This window comes from Mytilus galloprovincialis, chromosome 10 (genome assembly GCF_965363235.1).
Source record: "Mytilus galloprovincialis chromosome 10, xbMytGall1.hap1.1, whole genome shotgun sequence".
NCBI classification, from domain to species: Eukaryota; Metazoa; Mollusca; class Bivalvia; order Mytilida; family Mytilidae; genus Mytilus; species Mytilus galloprovincialis.
The window spans coordinates 56,189,532-56,205,828 of NC_134847.1; the positions used below are offsets into that span (position 1 = coordinate 56,189,532).

The following is a 16,297-nucleotide window of genomic DNA, read 5'->3' on the forward strand; positions in this document are numbered from 1 at the left end:
GGATTGAAAGATAAATTTCTGCCCACGGTTGTTATCATGCAATTAACCAAAAATATGTCCGCTGGAAAGTGACATTTTTTTTCAAATTGTTTGTCAAGATTGGTAGAACAGATTTACGTTTTGTATTTTGATATAGTTGTGACGTTTAACAAAAGTGTCGGCGTAAATGATTCCCCTTACTATTCAACAATATTGTCAGTATGTTTTAAAGATATGAAATTGATATAAGGACATTGCATCAAATGTAGTACATATCTATTTACTCGTCGACTTATTTATAGACATCTGAGGATAATAATATTGACCTCATAATTGAGGTTTGACCGATAACAAGCAAACCACGCATTGATAATAGTAAAATGATTTAAATTTCGGGGCAATAATAAACTTGATAAGAAAAAGACAAAAGACAATAGATATTTCATTGACGTTAAATTACATTTGTTGTTTTTGTTATGTTGCATAGATATAAGGAAACATAGTCAGTCTATTGCAAAACCTTTCTGTTAAGGCAATTTATTTGATCTGGTGTTATGGTGTTATTTTAAACTGTGACAAATTATCTAAAGCTTTCAAATTATTTAATACATACCTTCATGCAATATGTCCAAAAACTGACAAAAAAACAGCAACATAAACACTATATTCACATACGTTCTTCATCGTAGAATTATAATCAAAACAATTGACCTTTCACTTGTATTTTTAATCTTTATACACAGTTGATATGATATGATCCTAAATTTCATAACTTGGACATACTGAGATAACATAATAAAAGTATTCCGTGAGCAGTGATAAAGGAGTTTTATATTTTATTCAATTTCACAATCAATTGAAATTCGAAGTTTGATAGCATGAGCTGTCCACGTCAATGTTTCCTAAATGATGCTCCGGATCCGTATCAAAATCATATGGTACATAAAGGCAACAGTAGTATACCGCTGTTCAAAACTCATAAATCCATGGACAAAAAACAAAATCGGGGTAACAAACCAAAACCGAGCGAAACTTCAGATTTAACTAATATGTTGAAAATCTATACTTGAATGGTTAAGTTTAACTATAAATCATGTGTACGTGGACTTTCTTGTAAATTAAAAATCCTATCAAAATCTTCAGTAATGTTCTGCTTTTCAATAACTGTCCTAAAGTACTATATTTCACTTATCACTTTTCCTATGATATGACCTAATAAGTCACGGGATATCTCGTTAAAACTTCGGCAGCCTCAAGCCGCAACGGGAAGGGAAAACGGTTCGGTCTCTGTCGGTCTTATTAATTTGACATGTCCCTATACTTATACATCCCGTCATTATTTTATGATAATTTTTGTATGCCTTTTTTCATTTTTGCTAATATGCTTTACCTATATGCTTTTTTTGTCTGTGTTACATATGAAGCCACTCTGTACTTATACATCCCATCATTGTGTAATTGTGCCTTGGTAAATGTTTGTTTAAATATTCATTATTTTTTATGGTAATTTAGATAATAACACAATGTAGAATGAGGTATCCTTATTTTTGACATTTATAGCTTTACTGTCCATTTGTTTTGTTCACACATCGTTGTCAAATATATGGAACTTTATGCGACTGTCATACAAGTAAGATGTTTATCAGCTATGAAATCAGGTTTAATCCACTTTTTTCTACATAAGAAAAGGCCAATACCAAGTCAGGAATAATTATGACAGTTTTAAATATCTATTCGTTTTGTGTGTTTGTACTTTTGATTTTGCCATTTGATTTGGGACTTTCTTTTTTGAATTTTCCTCGGAGTTCAGTATTTTTTTTATATTTTTTTTATTTCCAGAGAAGTCGGAAGTTGGATATTTCTGTGGTCTGTTGCATTTTTTCTATATTTTTTGGTAATTCCTGCATGTGATTCCTTTCATGTATTACATTTTTGAAACCAATTAAAACACCAAGAGATCGATATATGGTCTTTAATAAAATGCAATCGGTTTGCACTTTGATTAAAAGGTTCTAAAGCCTCAAAAAAATTAAAACAATATTAAAAAAAAAGCTGATAAGAGCAGATTGTTACATCGAGAAAACATTGTCAACCGAGTCGAAGCCAAGGCTTAAAATGCTTCTTCGAGGAATGTCAATCTGAGCTATGAGTTATCTAATTTATTATACAGTATGACCTATCATTATTGTCTTTTACAGTTCCATTTTTAATTTAAAGTATTTAACTATGAAGTCACGTACATAACAACATTAGGGAAGCAAGATAACTTTTTTTCTAACATTGTCGGTGAAAGAAAAAAGTTCTTAGCCAAAACGTAGAACTTAAGCATTGTCTTTACTTTACTTAATGTTAATTCAATTCCTTATCCTTTAGATTATCGATTTTTGATTTGTTTGCACGAAAGGATGACACTTACAAAAATTGTCTCCCGTTCAGCCATGTGATAGAGTAAATTATCTCACTCGCATAAGCCAATCAAAATATAATATTTTAGAGTTGGGTGTAATGATCTGAAATATCACCAAAATAATATGAACTTGCGCTTAACACTGTATGACAACGACAACAACATGCTTTTATCCAGCCAAAGGGAAAAACATAATTTATTTTAATTTGATTTTAATGAATAGATTTTTTGAAAAGTCTTAAATACTTAATTTTGGTAATTTCAATTTATTGGCATGTGGTATAAAACATCAAGTATATATTTATAACAGATGTCTTATAATTTTATTCATTAAAAAATCTCAACAGAAAACAAACAAACGTACATTTATACACACACAAGATATTAACAAATTACAAAATACTTTAACAGATTTTTCAAAAGAAATATAACCAGACAATATAATTGGAAATAGTCAAGAATATAGATTAGAAGAAGCAATGAAAATCGAAAAAACTAAGACGTAAGTAACTCGATTAATTCAAGAATGTTTCGAAGACCCCCTAAAGAACAATTAAATATCAAACAAAAACATTCATAGATCACACAACTGTCTCCTTTTAACTGAATTGTATAGGCCAGAAAAAATATTTTAATAAAATCTCTACGCATGCCAGTTTATAAATATTAATCGGATTGCTTGTTTTAACCGAAAAAACGATTACTTCTTGCATTATTATAGCCAATAGTCAAATACGCTTATAACAAAAAACGGAGATCGACAGGAGCACCATGTATTCACCACATACACATTCATAATAAAGGCGAAAAAATAAAGAAAATAAACCAATAAAATCAAATATATATTTATCTTTTAGGCTTTTCAAAAATATTAACCTTCTTTATTATTTAAGGTTAAATTTTAAAAAAGAGATAATGTTTCCAATACAGTAAAATGGTATGTGTTGCTTTGCTATCAGTTCAGTTCTACATTGTTTTTACATTTATAGTCATAATTGCTTAATTAAATCATTGCTATAATGACTGAATACTTTTCTTTGCAATTCCCGTTTGGCTATTACGGACACTTGATTTGGACTTAAAAAATTAGACTAGTTTTGAATCTATATTAAAAATAATGGAAGTTAAGTATGGAAGCAGCTGTCAGTCTATTATTTTGAAACCAAAACTGCATCTACAATGTACGTTATTGAATATAAAGCTTATAGATGAACAGGTTCGATATCGAAGTAACATCAATTAATTATTATTTCCGATGACATTGGAAAGTGTTCCATTTATACAGTTGTTAATGTAGTTTAAGTCCTTATGATACTTATTTATAGGTTACAGTATTGTATATACGTTATATAAAATTGTATGTAAATAAACTCATCATAGATACCAGGACTAAATGTAAGATAAGTTTATAATGTATTCTTTTTAAATACATTTTACAATTTAGATAAACCATTCTAGTAAAACACCCCTTTCCTTATTTGATATTTGATCAAATCCCCATCCCTAAATTGGTGAAAGATAATTATGATCAATTTCACAATAGTTTTGCATTTTACATAATTACTCGGTTTAATTCTAATAGAATACTTTTGTTTATCAACCCTTCAAGAAATATCACTCAAAATTAAGATGAAAGAACCCGTCGGCTTATGCATTAGATGGTTATATGTGTTATCTTTTTTTATACTTTTTATATTCAAATAATATTAAAGAAAAATAAGAAAAACTCATTGTGTGTACAATTGGAAGCAATCTAGGTAGCGGACAATTACAATTTCATCACTTGAAAAAACAAGCTTCATATTTGTGTGTCTTCTTTTTCTTTATATAATGGTGGTATATCACGTGGACTATATTCTGGAAGATTTGAATTAACGACAACTTCATACGGTGGTGGTTCGTTGTTGTAAACTGTAAACACACTTGCGTTTGCTTGTGTTCTTTGGATAGATCTTTGATTGACATGTGGCGATCTGCTATGTGTTAGGTATTGTCCTGCTTTACCGAGTTTAATCAAAGCCACCAACACTATCAAAATAACCAACATCACTGCGACTACAACTAGAACTTAAAAAAAAATCATTAAAGGTTGTAAGGTCGTTGACATATGTCAGAAATAAAATTTAATTAGTCTATGATCATTCCTGCTATTTTTTTTTCTATTTTCATACGCCTAATTGTACCAAAGATGAAATAGCCGAATCTTAATTCATTCACACTACAAGTTACCCAAAATACACAAGTGTTGATGATTTTCAACATTATATTTTTGATAATGCCAAGTGTTCTACGAATTTTCCTTTCAATTTTTAACGTTATTTTATCAGCAATCAAAACCGGGCATCAGAGTTACTGTGCAAATACCGACTCCAGGGAAGGTGCTAGTTACGGCAAAAGCAGTTTTCTGACGTTCAAATTATTAAGACATAAATCAAGGTAAGAAAATAAACACTGTTGGAATCGCGCGACCTTAACCAAAGACACAGTACGGTGTGTGAAGACGGGGTTAACGTAATAGGATGAGCGTATACTGTTATGCATGCATCATCCGCCATTAAAATGTCTCAATCCGAAATAGGACCAAATAGGTAAAATAACAAAATTTTAAGTTCAAAGACCAAGAAAACATATTGCTTGATAGTAGAGACAAATATATTCGTATTTGTCAATCAACACCGTAAAACCGTGATACTCCTAAAACTTATTAAGTGTCTATTTGAGTCGTTCTTCTCTACAGAAATACGACAGTTGTTATCCATTCGATGTGTTTGCGCTTTCGACATATTCAAATGGCAAATAGTAATCAAAGGTACCAGGATTATAATTCAGTACGTCAGACGCGCGTTTCGTCATAAGCTCAAACAATCAAACGAAGGAATAACAAATGTGGTATTTGTTTTAAAATAACTTGGTACATACATTTTCCTATGAAGAAAACGGTGGATATAGCCTAGCCCAACCTCTAACTAGTATGACACTTGCATTAATTTCCATTATAATTGACAACGATGTGTGAACAATACAAAGAGACATAATAGATAAAACTGTCAAAAATAGGAGTAGGGCAATCAAAACATTGTGTTATAATCTTAATCACTATAAAATCAATCAAACATGTCAACGTAGAAACACAAAAAGGCATACAGACAGTGAAGACCAACCAAAACGAAAGACAAATGTTCGGAGACTATCGACATTTTTTTTATTTATTCGATATATGATGTTGTCTTTTTATAGAATATTTTATTGAACATCTATGATAGCTTCATAAAAAATTAATAAAAATATCATAATCATGACATTAATAGACATAACACATTTCAATCAGTATCAGTTTTAAAACTGAGCATGGAATACTAAAGAACGATAAATTTGTTTATTATTTTTCATTGAAAGTAACTTAAAAACATTGTGATCTAACATTTGTTTATTGCCAACTTACTAACAATCGTCGGTGCCGTAACTTTGATGCTATGTTTTACATCATCCGTCTTGTCATCCGTCGTGACATGCTGACCTACAATTGATGTTACATTAAACATAGTATATGAATGGTTATGTTTTACACTGTGAATAAATCATCGTCAATTAACTGTGTTTTTAATTACTAGTAACAAGTTTGAATGAATATTTCTCGGAATCGGTTAATTATATTAACAAACTAATCGCTATTTATTTTGATAGTGAACTTTATGCAATATTCAAATATTTCCCTATTGCTTCTAAAACAGTGGCGACAGATCAAAAAGGAAAATTCAAACTCATAAGCCGAGAACAAGCTGACAATGCAAATGCAAAACACGAAAAAAAAACCCGAACGCTAAAAAAAAAAAAAACAGTACGCAAACCACAACATTGGATAACTAGAGACAGCGCTACACGAAATAGCCAAAAAATCGGGGTTGGCTTTAGTGCTCAGAAATGATAGGCAGATGTGTATGTCTAATTGTGTATTTCACATTCGAAGAAAAGAGCACGGGTTTGTTGTTACAACAATTGGAACATATCCATCGTCATTGGGAAGCAAATATTCCATAATGGTCAACCAACTCGTGATGGGCTCCGTAAATATTTTCGAAGGGATTATTTCAAATTCATCACTTGCTAAAAAATCTTTCTTGTAAGCATCGAATGCCGGAATGTTGCTATATAGATACAGAAAGTTCACAATTGGGAAGCTGACATCATCGCCTTTGTTGTAAAGTGTATTCTTCATTTGATCCTCATTATCATTTTTTGGAGATTTTACTGATTCTGTTGAATCCTTTTTATAGTTACCAAACTTTGTCTCGTGAGAGGACATCATCCTTATAGCGGAACGTGTGGCGAAAGAAAATAGTTACTTCTTTTCAATGTTTCATAAATAGCTCTTGTGTTAAGTCAATCTCATATATATAAGGGACAAATCGTCAAGAAGTGGCGATGCTGATTGTGTACTGAAAAACACGTCCTCCAGTCCTTATATAGATGTAGTCAATTAAGAAATCAAGCATCTTGATTATGTCAGTTATAAAATATTGTTTGTTTGAATCAGAGTGATTATACAAGATGTCCCTCCTTAAAACAAGATATTTGTTTCAATGTTTGTCATTCTATTAATGAAACTAACAGGAACAATTTTTGTACTTTAGTTTGGAATGGGGAATACTTGTGTAAAGTGGAGAAGGTCAATTTTTGGAAGATAATTTCGTTCACCTGTATTTTCGAAGGCCCATTTTAGCAAAAACTTACCGGGATGAATAATATTAACAATACTAAACCCACTAATTTATGCTAGCTTATCGGGGCCTTTTATAGCTCACTATGCGGTATGAGATTTGCTCATTGTTGAAGGCCGTACGGTGACCTATAGTTGTTAATGTCTGTGTCATTTTGGTCTTTTGTGGATAGTTGTCTCATTGGCAATCATACCACATCTTCTTTTTTATAGCTTAACATTTCTAAAAAATGTTTGCATTTTCATTTGGGAGATAAATGCTTTTGAAAAAAAACGAGTAAAGTAAAGTAAATATTATGGCTACCGTTATGGATATACAGAATATTGACAAAACAGGAAAAAAACATAAATACTATTATTAAATGTCCAACAACCTATATCGAAATGATTTGATTTGCCATTTGATAAGGGACATTCAAATTTGAAATTTACTTGGAGTTCAGTAAATTTGTTATTTGTTTTTCTCTACGATATACATTACATGCTAGAACGGACTTGTAACATTATATTTTAGACTGTAAGTGCTGTATTTTGATGGACATGATTTATTTTTATTTAGTGGTGTCTTTATTTTATTAAAATTTGCTTAATTTATTTTATTTCTGTCGATAAAGTGGGCATTGAATATTTCGTTTTTTGCTAAAATGGGATGGAAAACTTTTATAATTGGTATTACTTTTTCGCTAAAACGTCCGAATATTTTAACGCAAATAGTCCTACCCATGCGCCAACATGTCTCCCGCTTGTCAATATAACATAGCTGTTTACTGGGTGGTTTAAAACCAACATTATAACTTTGATTGTTTAAGAATGCTTGTCCACAAGAATACAACAAAAAGAAAGCTTTTATGGCCAGGACGCAATATTTTAACCAGGATTTTTAAAATTGCTCTTACTCCTTTATAATTTTGTTTTCCGATAATTTTATCGTAAATAAATACATCAAACATTTAAAGTTTTTCTTCAAATTGCATTATTTGATTGTAAGCTTAATTTTACTTCCTGTCTTACTTAGCAAAGTATCACAACGTCCTACCAACAAGTAGATTACTTGTCAAAAAATATATATACTCCGGAGTCAAAAGACAGTAACATGAATATAGTATTTTCCGGAACATCTGGGATTTTCCAAATTTGCTCAATTTTTAGTTAAACATGTAATGTTTTTTTTTTTGTCTATCGATGTTTTCATTGTGTTGTTGGTTGCTCTGCGAGTTACAAATTCTCCTGGATTGTCCCTCTGGTATCGTCTTCTTCTTTTAAAAATAGTAATTAAATAAAAACCAGGTTATTTGACTTGCCTGCTTTAATTGAGCATTTGCCGTTTATCATCGTCCATTTATCACAACATTTTGGTTTTATACATCTTGTACCAATTTTAACACAAATCTTTCTTGTCACATCACAAAATGGCCATTTGTTTTGTGCGCTACAAAATATATATATATATAAAACATTTTCAAGCTAAGGCAACTATTTAATATTAAGAGTTGTCTGCAATTTGACAAAGATTTTCATTTAACCATTACAGATAAGCATTTAAAAGAGGGACGAAAGATACCAGAGGGACAGTCAAACTCATAACTGATGCAAAAATTGTATGTAAGTAAAGATTGTAATATTTAATCTATGTAACAATGAACAATTATAACGTATCGAAAATTATTTTGTTTACACAGAAGTACACTTGTTAAGTAACGTAACTTTTCATCTTTCAATATGTCTTATAAACTTGAGCCTTGGTCGTCAAATCAAAGAACAGCTATCGATGGATGTGTCTTTGAAGAGAAGTGAAAGGGTGTGTCGTCTCTTGGAACTACAGAATATAATCACTTTAGTCAATTATCATTCTGATGTATATTTTTTATATTTGTATTTATGTAGATTTTGAGTTTCCTTTCAGATTTCTTTGTTGGTTATTGATACTTTGATAAAATTAAAAGTTTAAGCAAAACAAAAACAAAAAAATACAAATCAAAGGATATATGCAATTAACTGTAAAGTAATATAATAACATCGGTGTTTTTATTCAACATTTTATGAAGATATAATTTGTTGTATGTTCTACGTACGTGCAATTTATGACTTTGCTTGGATACATAATACACTGTGTTACATCCTCTAACTCTCCACAAAGATGTGGGTCGTTTCCAGTAGGTGAACAACTTATGGCTGTTGTCCTGAATAATAAATACGATTAAAAATGGCTAGAATGCAAGCGAATTGTCATTTGTAGATTTTTTTTATTTTAAGAACTGTTCTTTGTCATTTAAAAATAAAATGGCATAATATATTTATTATATATCTGAAGTTTTTGTTTAGTAGACAACGATTCTGTAAAATCCACAAACATTTGTTTCAAACACCGGATCAAAGTCTGAAATAAATACTGATGATAATATAAACGGTACCAATTTTTTAGCACACGATGCGCATTGCGACAATCATTGTCTCTTTAGTGATGTTCGAGGCAAAAATATTTGAAAATCCAAAGCTTAATAAACAGATGAAGAGCTATAAACCAAAAAAGGCAAAAAATGTATACCTAAAGCCAGGCAGGGAATAAAGTTTTGCATGATCATGAGGGCGAAACATTCCTAAATTCTTAATGATATCCAACATTTTGTAACAGCAAATTTAAATAACAAAAAATCCGTATCTTCATTTTTGTACAATTTTGTATGAAATTTACAATGTTGACCAACACGAAGGAAGATACATATGTGCATCGCTTAATTTCCAACATACTATAAGGTTTATGTAAACGTACCGTTACATTCATATCATTTTTAAAATGTACAAAAAATTTCAATACCTATAAGCATTTTCATTTGTTAAAAGTGTTGACTACTGGGCTGGTGATACCCTCGGGGACGAAACGTCCACCAACAGTGGCATCGACCCAGTGGTGTAAATAGTTATCAAAGGTCTACATAAGACTCATCAGTGACGCTCATATTAAAATATTTATAAAGCCAAACAAGTACAAAGTTGAAGAGCATTGAGGATCCAAAATGCCAAAAAGTTGTGCCAAATACGGCTAAGGTAATCTATGCCTGGGATAAGAAAATCCTTAGTTTTTCGAAAAATGTTTTGTAAACAGGAAATTCATAAAAATGACCACATTATTGATATTCATGTCAACAACAAAGTGTTGACTACTGGGCTGGTGATACCGTCGGGGACGAAACGTCCACCAGCAGTGGCATCTACCCAGTGGTATTTAAACCAGGTATTGAATATGTAATATAAAAACAGAAAATGTGAGATCGCCTATGAGATAACTATCCACCACATACCAAATGACGTAAACTTTAACACCTATAGATCACCGAACGGCCTTTCACAATGAGCAAAACCCATACTGCCAAATAAAATATGATAAAGCTTTAAAGTCCGAAAATGACAAAGGAAAAACAAATCTAACATGAACAGAGACGACCTGAATAATTCACAAACCTATAAACAACGAACAAAATTAATATACAGCAATCAAAATCAACCGTTTCAATCTCTCAGGACTAATGCGTTCCGATTAATACTTTGAAAACGTACACCAAAACGTTGTGATTGGTCAAGGCTTCCTAAACAAAAGAAATTAAATCAACAACACAACGTTATTTTCATTTTGGTGTACGAACAATGATATTATCCATAGCCCTTTAGGGTCTGAAAAGGCAAAAGTCTATATAAATAAACAAATGTTTTCAATTAATGAGAAAGTATTTACAATTATTATTTTTGTCTCAATTTTTCATTTGTTGAATATTAATATTGAATTTGTTACCAACTTAATTTCTTCAAAATATTTACTTACCCAACAAAAAGAAATGTACAGCAGAAAAAGAAACAAATAAAAACAAACGCAATTTTCTCTGTCATCATTACAAAGGTGAACGTATGTTGTGTTAAAATTGATATAATCAAATGTGATTAACCATTTCAATATCTGTACTGTATCAATATTTGTTGTGGGTAAATCACAGATTATAAATTGTACGTTTTACGTCACGTACTATACTTGTGCTTTCATCAGACCCTGGTACATGTAGTTTCCATTCATTTTTTGGTGGCGTGTTTTGTATATGCGACTTTTTGTATTTCTTTGGTTCTTAAAACGTGACTCTGTACTTTAAAAGATCCGTATGATATTGTTCTATTTTATCTCATTATGATATATTTCTATTATGAATTACAAAATACGTTGAACCATAAACGTCAAAATCATTCAATCGCGTAGTGGAATTAACTATTTGTGGATTCTTATAAATTCTATATATAACTTTGGACTATTTTCAATCTCGGTCTATTTCTGAAATTTATTCTTACATACTTTTGATTTTTTAACCCTATATGCTACCATTGCCTATGTAAATTTTAAAATTGTTTGTATGCACATTGAACGACAAATTTATGTGACGTATAAAATTTTCTGAAGTCAAACACACAAATCAATGAATGTGTTTGTAGATAGATTTTTTGTGTTCTGTTAAAATGTTCTTTAAAAATTGTTATTCGATGATGACTGATGTACCCATATTTTGATTATTGTATTTATTGTGTCTGTTTAGTTAACGCATCAATGTAAATATAACGGAATTTGATGAGACTGTAAAACCAGGTTTAATCCACCATTTTCTACATTTGAAAATGCCTGTACCAAATCAGGAATATCACAGTTCTTGTCCATTCGTTTTTGATGCGTTTTGTTATTTGATTTTGCCATGTGATTATGGACTTTCCGAATTGATTTTCCTCTAAGTTCAGTATTTTTGTGATTTTACTTTTTCCAAATTGACGCATCGCCATACTTCATTGATACTTTGGAATCAGTTACTAGACAATACTTGCAACTGAACAGGTGATACAAACAGCTTCAAATATTGAACTAACTTATGAACTTTTCTATGTCTGTGTAAAGTTGAGGATTCAAATGTTTTAGCCTCAAGAGACATTAGTTGTTGAAATATATATATAACACGCTTGGACTCTGTTGTGATATAATACAAACCTACAACAGAGCTAGTTGTTCCCAATGAATAAGAAAGTTTTCATGTTATATTTTAGGATATTTGCTCGATAATTTGGACAATATGTTGGTCTCAAAAGTTGTGTGCTTTTAGTATGCGTTGTTTGGTTTTTTTATGTTTGAAGTTTCTCTTATGTTGGGGTACTTATTTTCAAAAATGCTTTGTAAGCAGTAAATTAGGTTTTAAAATAATTCCGTACTATTAAGTAAGTACAAAAAATAATAAATAAATCATGATTAATTACGTTTTTATATGTTTGCCATGTTTCTTTTATTGATAGTGAAAGTGTTAATATCTATTCTGTTAATGTATTTTTTCATTAATAGGTATTTTTGTGCCTTTGGTCACCATTTCACGAACTTAATCTTTTCTAAAAATATCAAGATAATAGTTTGATAAGCTCTGCAATTCTTCATTTGAAGGCATTCAGGAAGTTGGGATACAAGGTTATCGGGGTTCAATGTTAGTTTTAAGCTATTTATTATTTAGTTCCTCGGATGGATTATTTTTAACGTAGGTATAAATACAGACGTTTAGAAATCTTGCTTATACGGACAGTTTCCAAATAATTGAACTCATAAAATAGCACAAATATAGGATAACAATAATAAACATCGAATATTGGGCAGTACAACTGTTACCACCATCTACTTTAGATGTCACCCAACTTCTTCCTAAAAATATACGTATCAAGAAAGATAAAAACAAAAACAAAACGCACCGATAGCCTGACATGAAACAGGCTCAAGTCTTATCTCATTTTTGTTCTTAGGTGTCAATGGCCTTGAACAAGCTGTCAGTTACTGCGAGTACTGTCAGATCTATACTTTGGGTCTTTTTGTTTTTGGAATGTATGAGTGCCTGTCCACGTCCTTTCTGTGTTGATGATAGATGTGCTTCTATTTGAATCCATCTGATTAGTTTTAATTTTCTACTCTTATTTTATATATTGTTCTTATATTGTAATGCTTTTACAACACTGTCCCTGGTTAGTGGAGGGTTGTGCGCTCAAAAACATGTTTTCTATCTCCGCCCCACACACAAACACACAGTATGTATATGTCTGTCGAACGTCAGGGGCCTGTAGTTCATTTGTTGTTGGTTCATGCCTATCATATTTCTTTTTCGTAAATCATTTTGTTGTTAATTTGGTCGTTAGTTTTCTCAATGTAATTATTAAATATTATTCATGTGGGGGCCTTTTAAATACGGTATGGGATCTTCTCATTGTTAAAGACCGTGTGGTTGCCTATACTTGCTTACACTTAACTCATTTGAGCTTTGGTGGATAATTATCGCATTGCCAATCATGCCACATCTCCTTATGTTATATCAGCATAGATGGTGTTAAACAAGTTTAACGTGAAAATTTCGAAGATTTCAAAAACCTATGTTTAGCAATGTCAATAATAATGGTCACGTGTCAATATTGTGCAGACGAAGCTTCCACTACAATGTCCCTTTCCTCTATGAAAAAAAGGTAAATTGGATTGAAATTGGGGCTTTGAGATAGGGTTTGTCTATGATTTGTTTTATAAAGGGAACTAACTCTATATATAGTCGCTTTGTGGACGACTAGGCAATAGGTTTTAACGACAATGAAAGATTTCAATTAATTTGGTTTCATTTAATTCAATTTATAACAAGTGGCTGTCACACCGACAGCAAACAGGATTTATTAACATTTAATTGTGTCCGGGCAATATCACAAGAACCATAACTGATGAACGGTGAAAGTGAAAATCGTCAATATCAAATTTGACCTCGAAATTGTCATCAGTACCAACATATCAAAATTTGAAAATCTTAGGTTGAATGGTTCATGAGTAAATGCAACATAATGAATGGAAACGCCATTTTTCGATCTTTCAAGAACCATAACTCCTGAACGATAAAAGTCAAAATCGACATTCTTGAACTTCACCTCCATTTTGTCATCAGTTACAACATATTAAAATTTGAAAAGATTTGGTTGAACAGTTTATGAGTAAATGCACGGACACGACTGGAAACGCCATTTTTCAATGTTTCAAGAACTATAACTACTGAACGGTAAAAGTCAAAATCGTCATTATTAAACTTGACCTCCATTTTGTCATCAGTAACAACATATTAAAATTTGGGAAGCTTTGGTTGAACAGTTCATGCGTAAATGCACGGACACGACAGGAAATGCCATTTTTCAATCTTTCAAGAACCATAACACCTGAACGGTAAAAGTCAAAATCGTCAATATTGAACTTGACCTTCATTTTGTTGTCAGTAACAACATATTAAAATTTTAAAAGCTATGGTTAAATAGTTCATGAGTAAATGCACGGACAACATTTGGTTGCCGCCCAACCGCCTGACCGTGCCCCGTCCGCCCGCCCGACGTACATCCCCAAATCAGTAACCGACATTTTTGTCACAAAAATCCGGTTAATAAATGATGATATTTATATATTGATTCTAAATAGTACGTACATGTATTTAAGGTTGTACTGAACACGTGTAAAATAAACCTTAAGAATTCATATATTTAGGAGCAAAATACAGTTTGGGAATACAAATTATGCAAAGTAAAAAGACTCCTGCATTTAACAAAACATGTATGGATGAGGTATAAGTTATTTTGATATTTGCATTTTTGATAAACAAACGAATCATATAAATTGTTTTTTGTAAATCATGATTGTTCGTGGAAATTCACGATTTCTTGGATCTGTTTAGCGGTAACAGTATTTAAACTTGTACAATTCATTTTGTATGCAGATGTGTCTGTCATAATTTAGGTCACAAAGCCAAATTTCCTCTGCCTGTTGCATCAGAAATCAATGTTTTAATTAAGAAAAAGTGATTGTTGCAATTGCATGACTTCAGAAGGTTATTCGGGGCTGGATTTAGGATCATTATGAGCAGGTTCTGGTAAATGGCCCAAAGTGTCTATTGCTATTAAGTCGTTGTTATCATTACTTTGTTCAGAAATTGCAACTGGTAGTTGACTGTCCCCTCGATTGATCATTGTCCTCATAGCTAGGTGGATCCCGTGGATTATCGTGTAGAGTGTACTCTGGTAGTTTCGAATTTTCTACAATATCATATGGAAGTGGTTCATTGTTATACACAGTAAATATTAAAGAATAGTAATTTTTGCATATTGGTCGCACTTCCTCGAATGTTCCTTTGCAATCGACCGCGTAAATTTCGGCGGGCTTTACATACTCGAAACATGGCGAATGCCATTATTTCGAGGACAATGAATAATAAACCAACAACAGTGGCACCTGTAAGCAAAAATAGACACGATTTATAATTATTAATAATAATAAACCAACATCAATGAAACATGTTATCAAATATAGACACCATTCATTTCACGATAACAAATAACAAATTATGTATAAGTTTTATACAAATTGAGGTTCATATAACAATTATTCTTGTCATAGGCTTTTTTTCATTTCCGTAAACAGCTCTTCTGGCGTTTTTATTCAAGATTACATTTAAATGATTTGCCAATGTTTTGTTTTAATATAAATTTCTACATCATTACATATTTTTGTTGGTCCTAAACATATTTTTAATATAAATAATGTTCACATGTGCAGATATATATATTCATTAAATAATATAATAAAATAATTAAAAAGTTAACAGTTCCATTCTATCGATTTCATCCTTCCATTGGGACTCTTCAGGATAACTGATGTAGTGTCGCTATAGGCGACGTCGTTAATGAGGTTTTTAAAGAGCTATTTGACACAACAGTTATACCCAGAGGGTCTAATCGAAAGTGGAATTCGAAAATCTAAACTATTAACACTTCAAGAATTACGAACCCCGAAAGTGAAAGACACGGATGAAAACTTAAAGAAAATACCGTTTGTTACTACACATGACCCGTCATATCCAACTAAGTTAGACATCACGTGACTTCTGTGACGTATACTAGCCGCCATTTTGTATTATATTTCCCCATATAAAATGCATAGATGCTTCATCAATGTTGGTCCTTACAGTTTAATTTTTGATTAAAGTCGGTCGTTTTAGAGTTGTAAAACATGCACTTTTTCTCGTCATTTCTCCGTTGACTCAATGCTAAATTACCGATACCCATGTCTACTTGTACAACAAATAAAGAAATTCCGTAAATAAAAAACAAACTTTGCAAATCGATTAAGT

At 31.4% G+C, this 16,297-nt stretch overlaps 1 long non-coding RNA gene across 1 annotated transcript; it reads right to left on the minus strand.

Annotated features, from left to right (window-relative positions):
- Positions 1 to 2,686: 2,686 nt before the first annotated feature.
- LOC143047892 (uncharacterized) lies at positions 2,687 to 11,047 on the minus strand. Its single transcript, XR_012969687.1, has 5 exons — positions 10,921 to 11,047; positions 9,176 to 9,283; positions 8,405 to 8,532; positions 5,829 to 5,903; positions 2,687 to 4,453 (listed from the first exon to the last, which is right to left on the minus strand). It is a non-coding gene; the product is annotated as an uncharacterized LOC143047892 (long non-coding RNA).
- Positions 11,048 to 16,297: the final 5,250 nt, after the last annotated feature.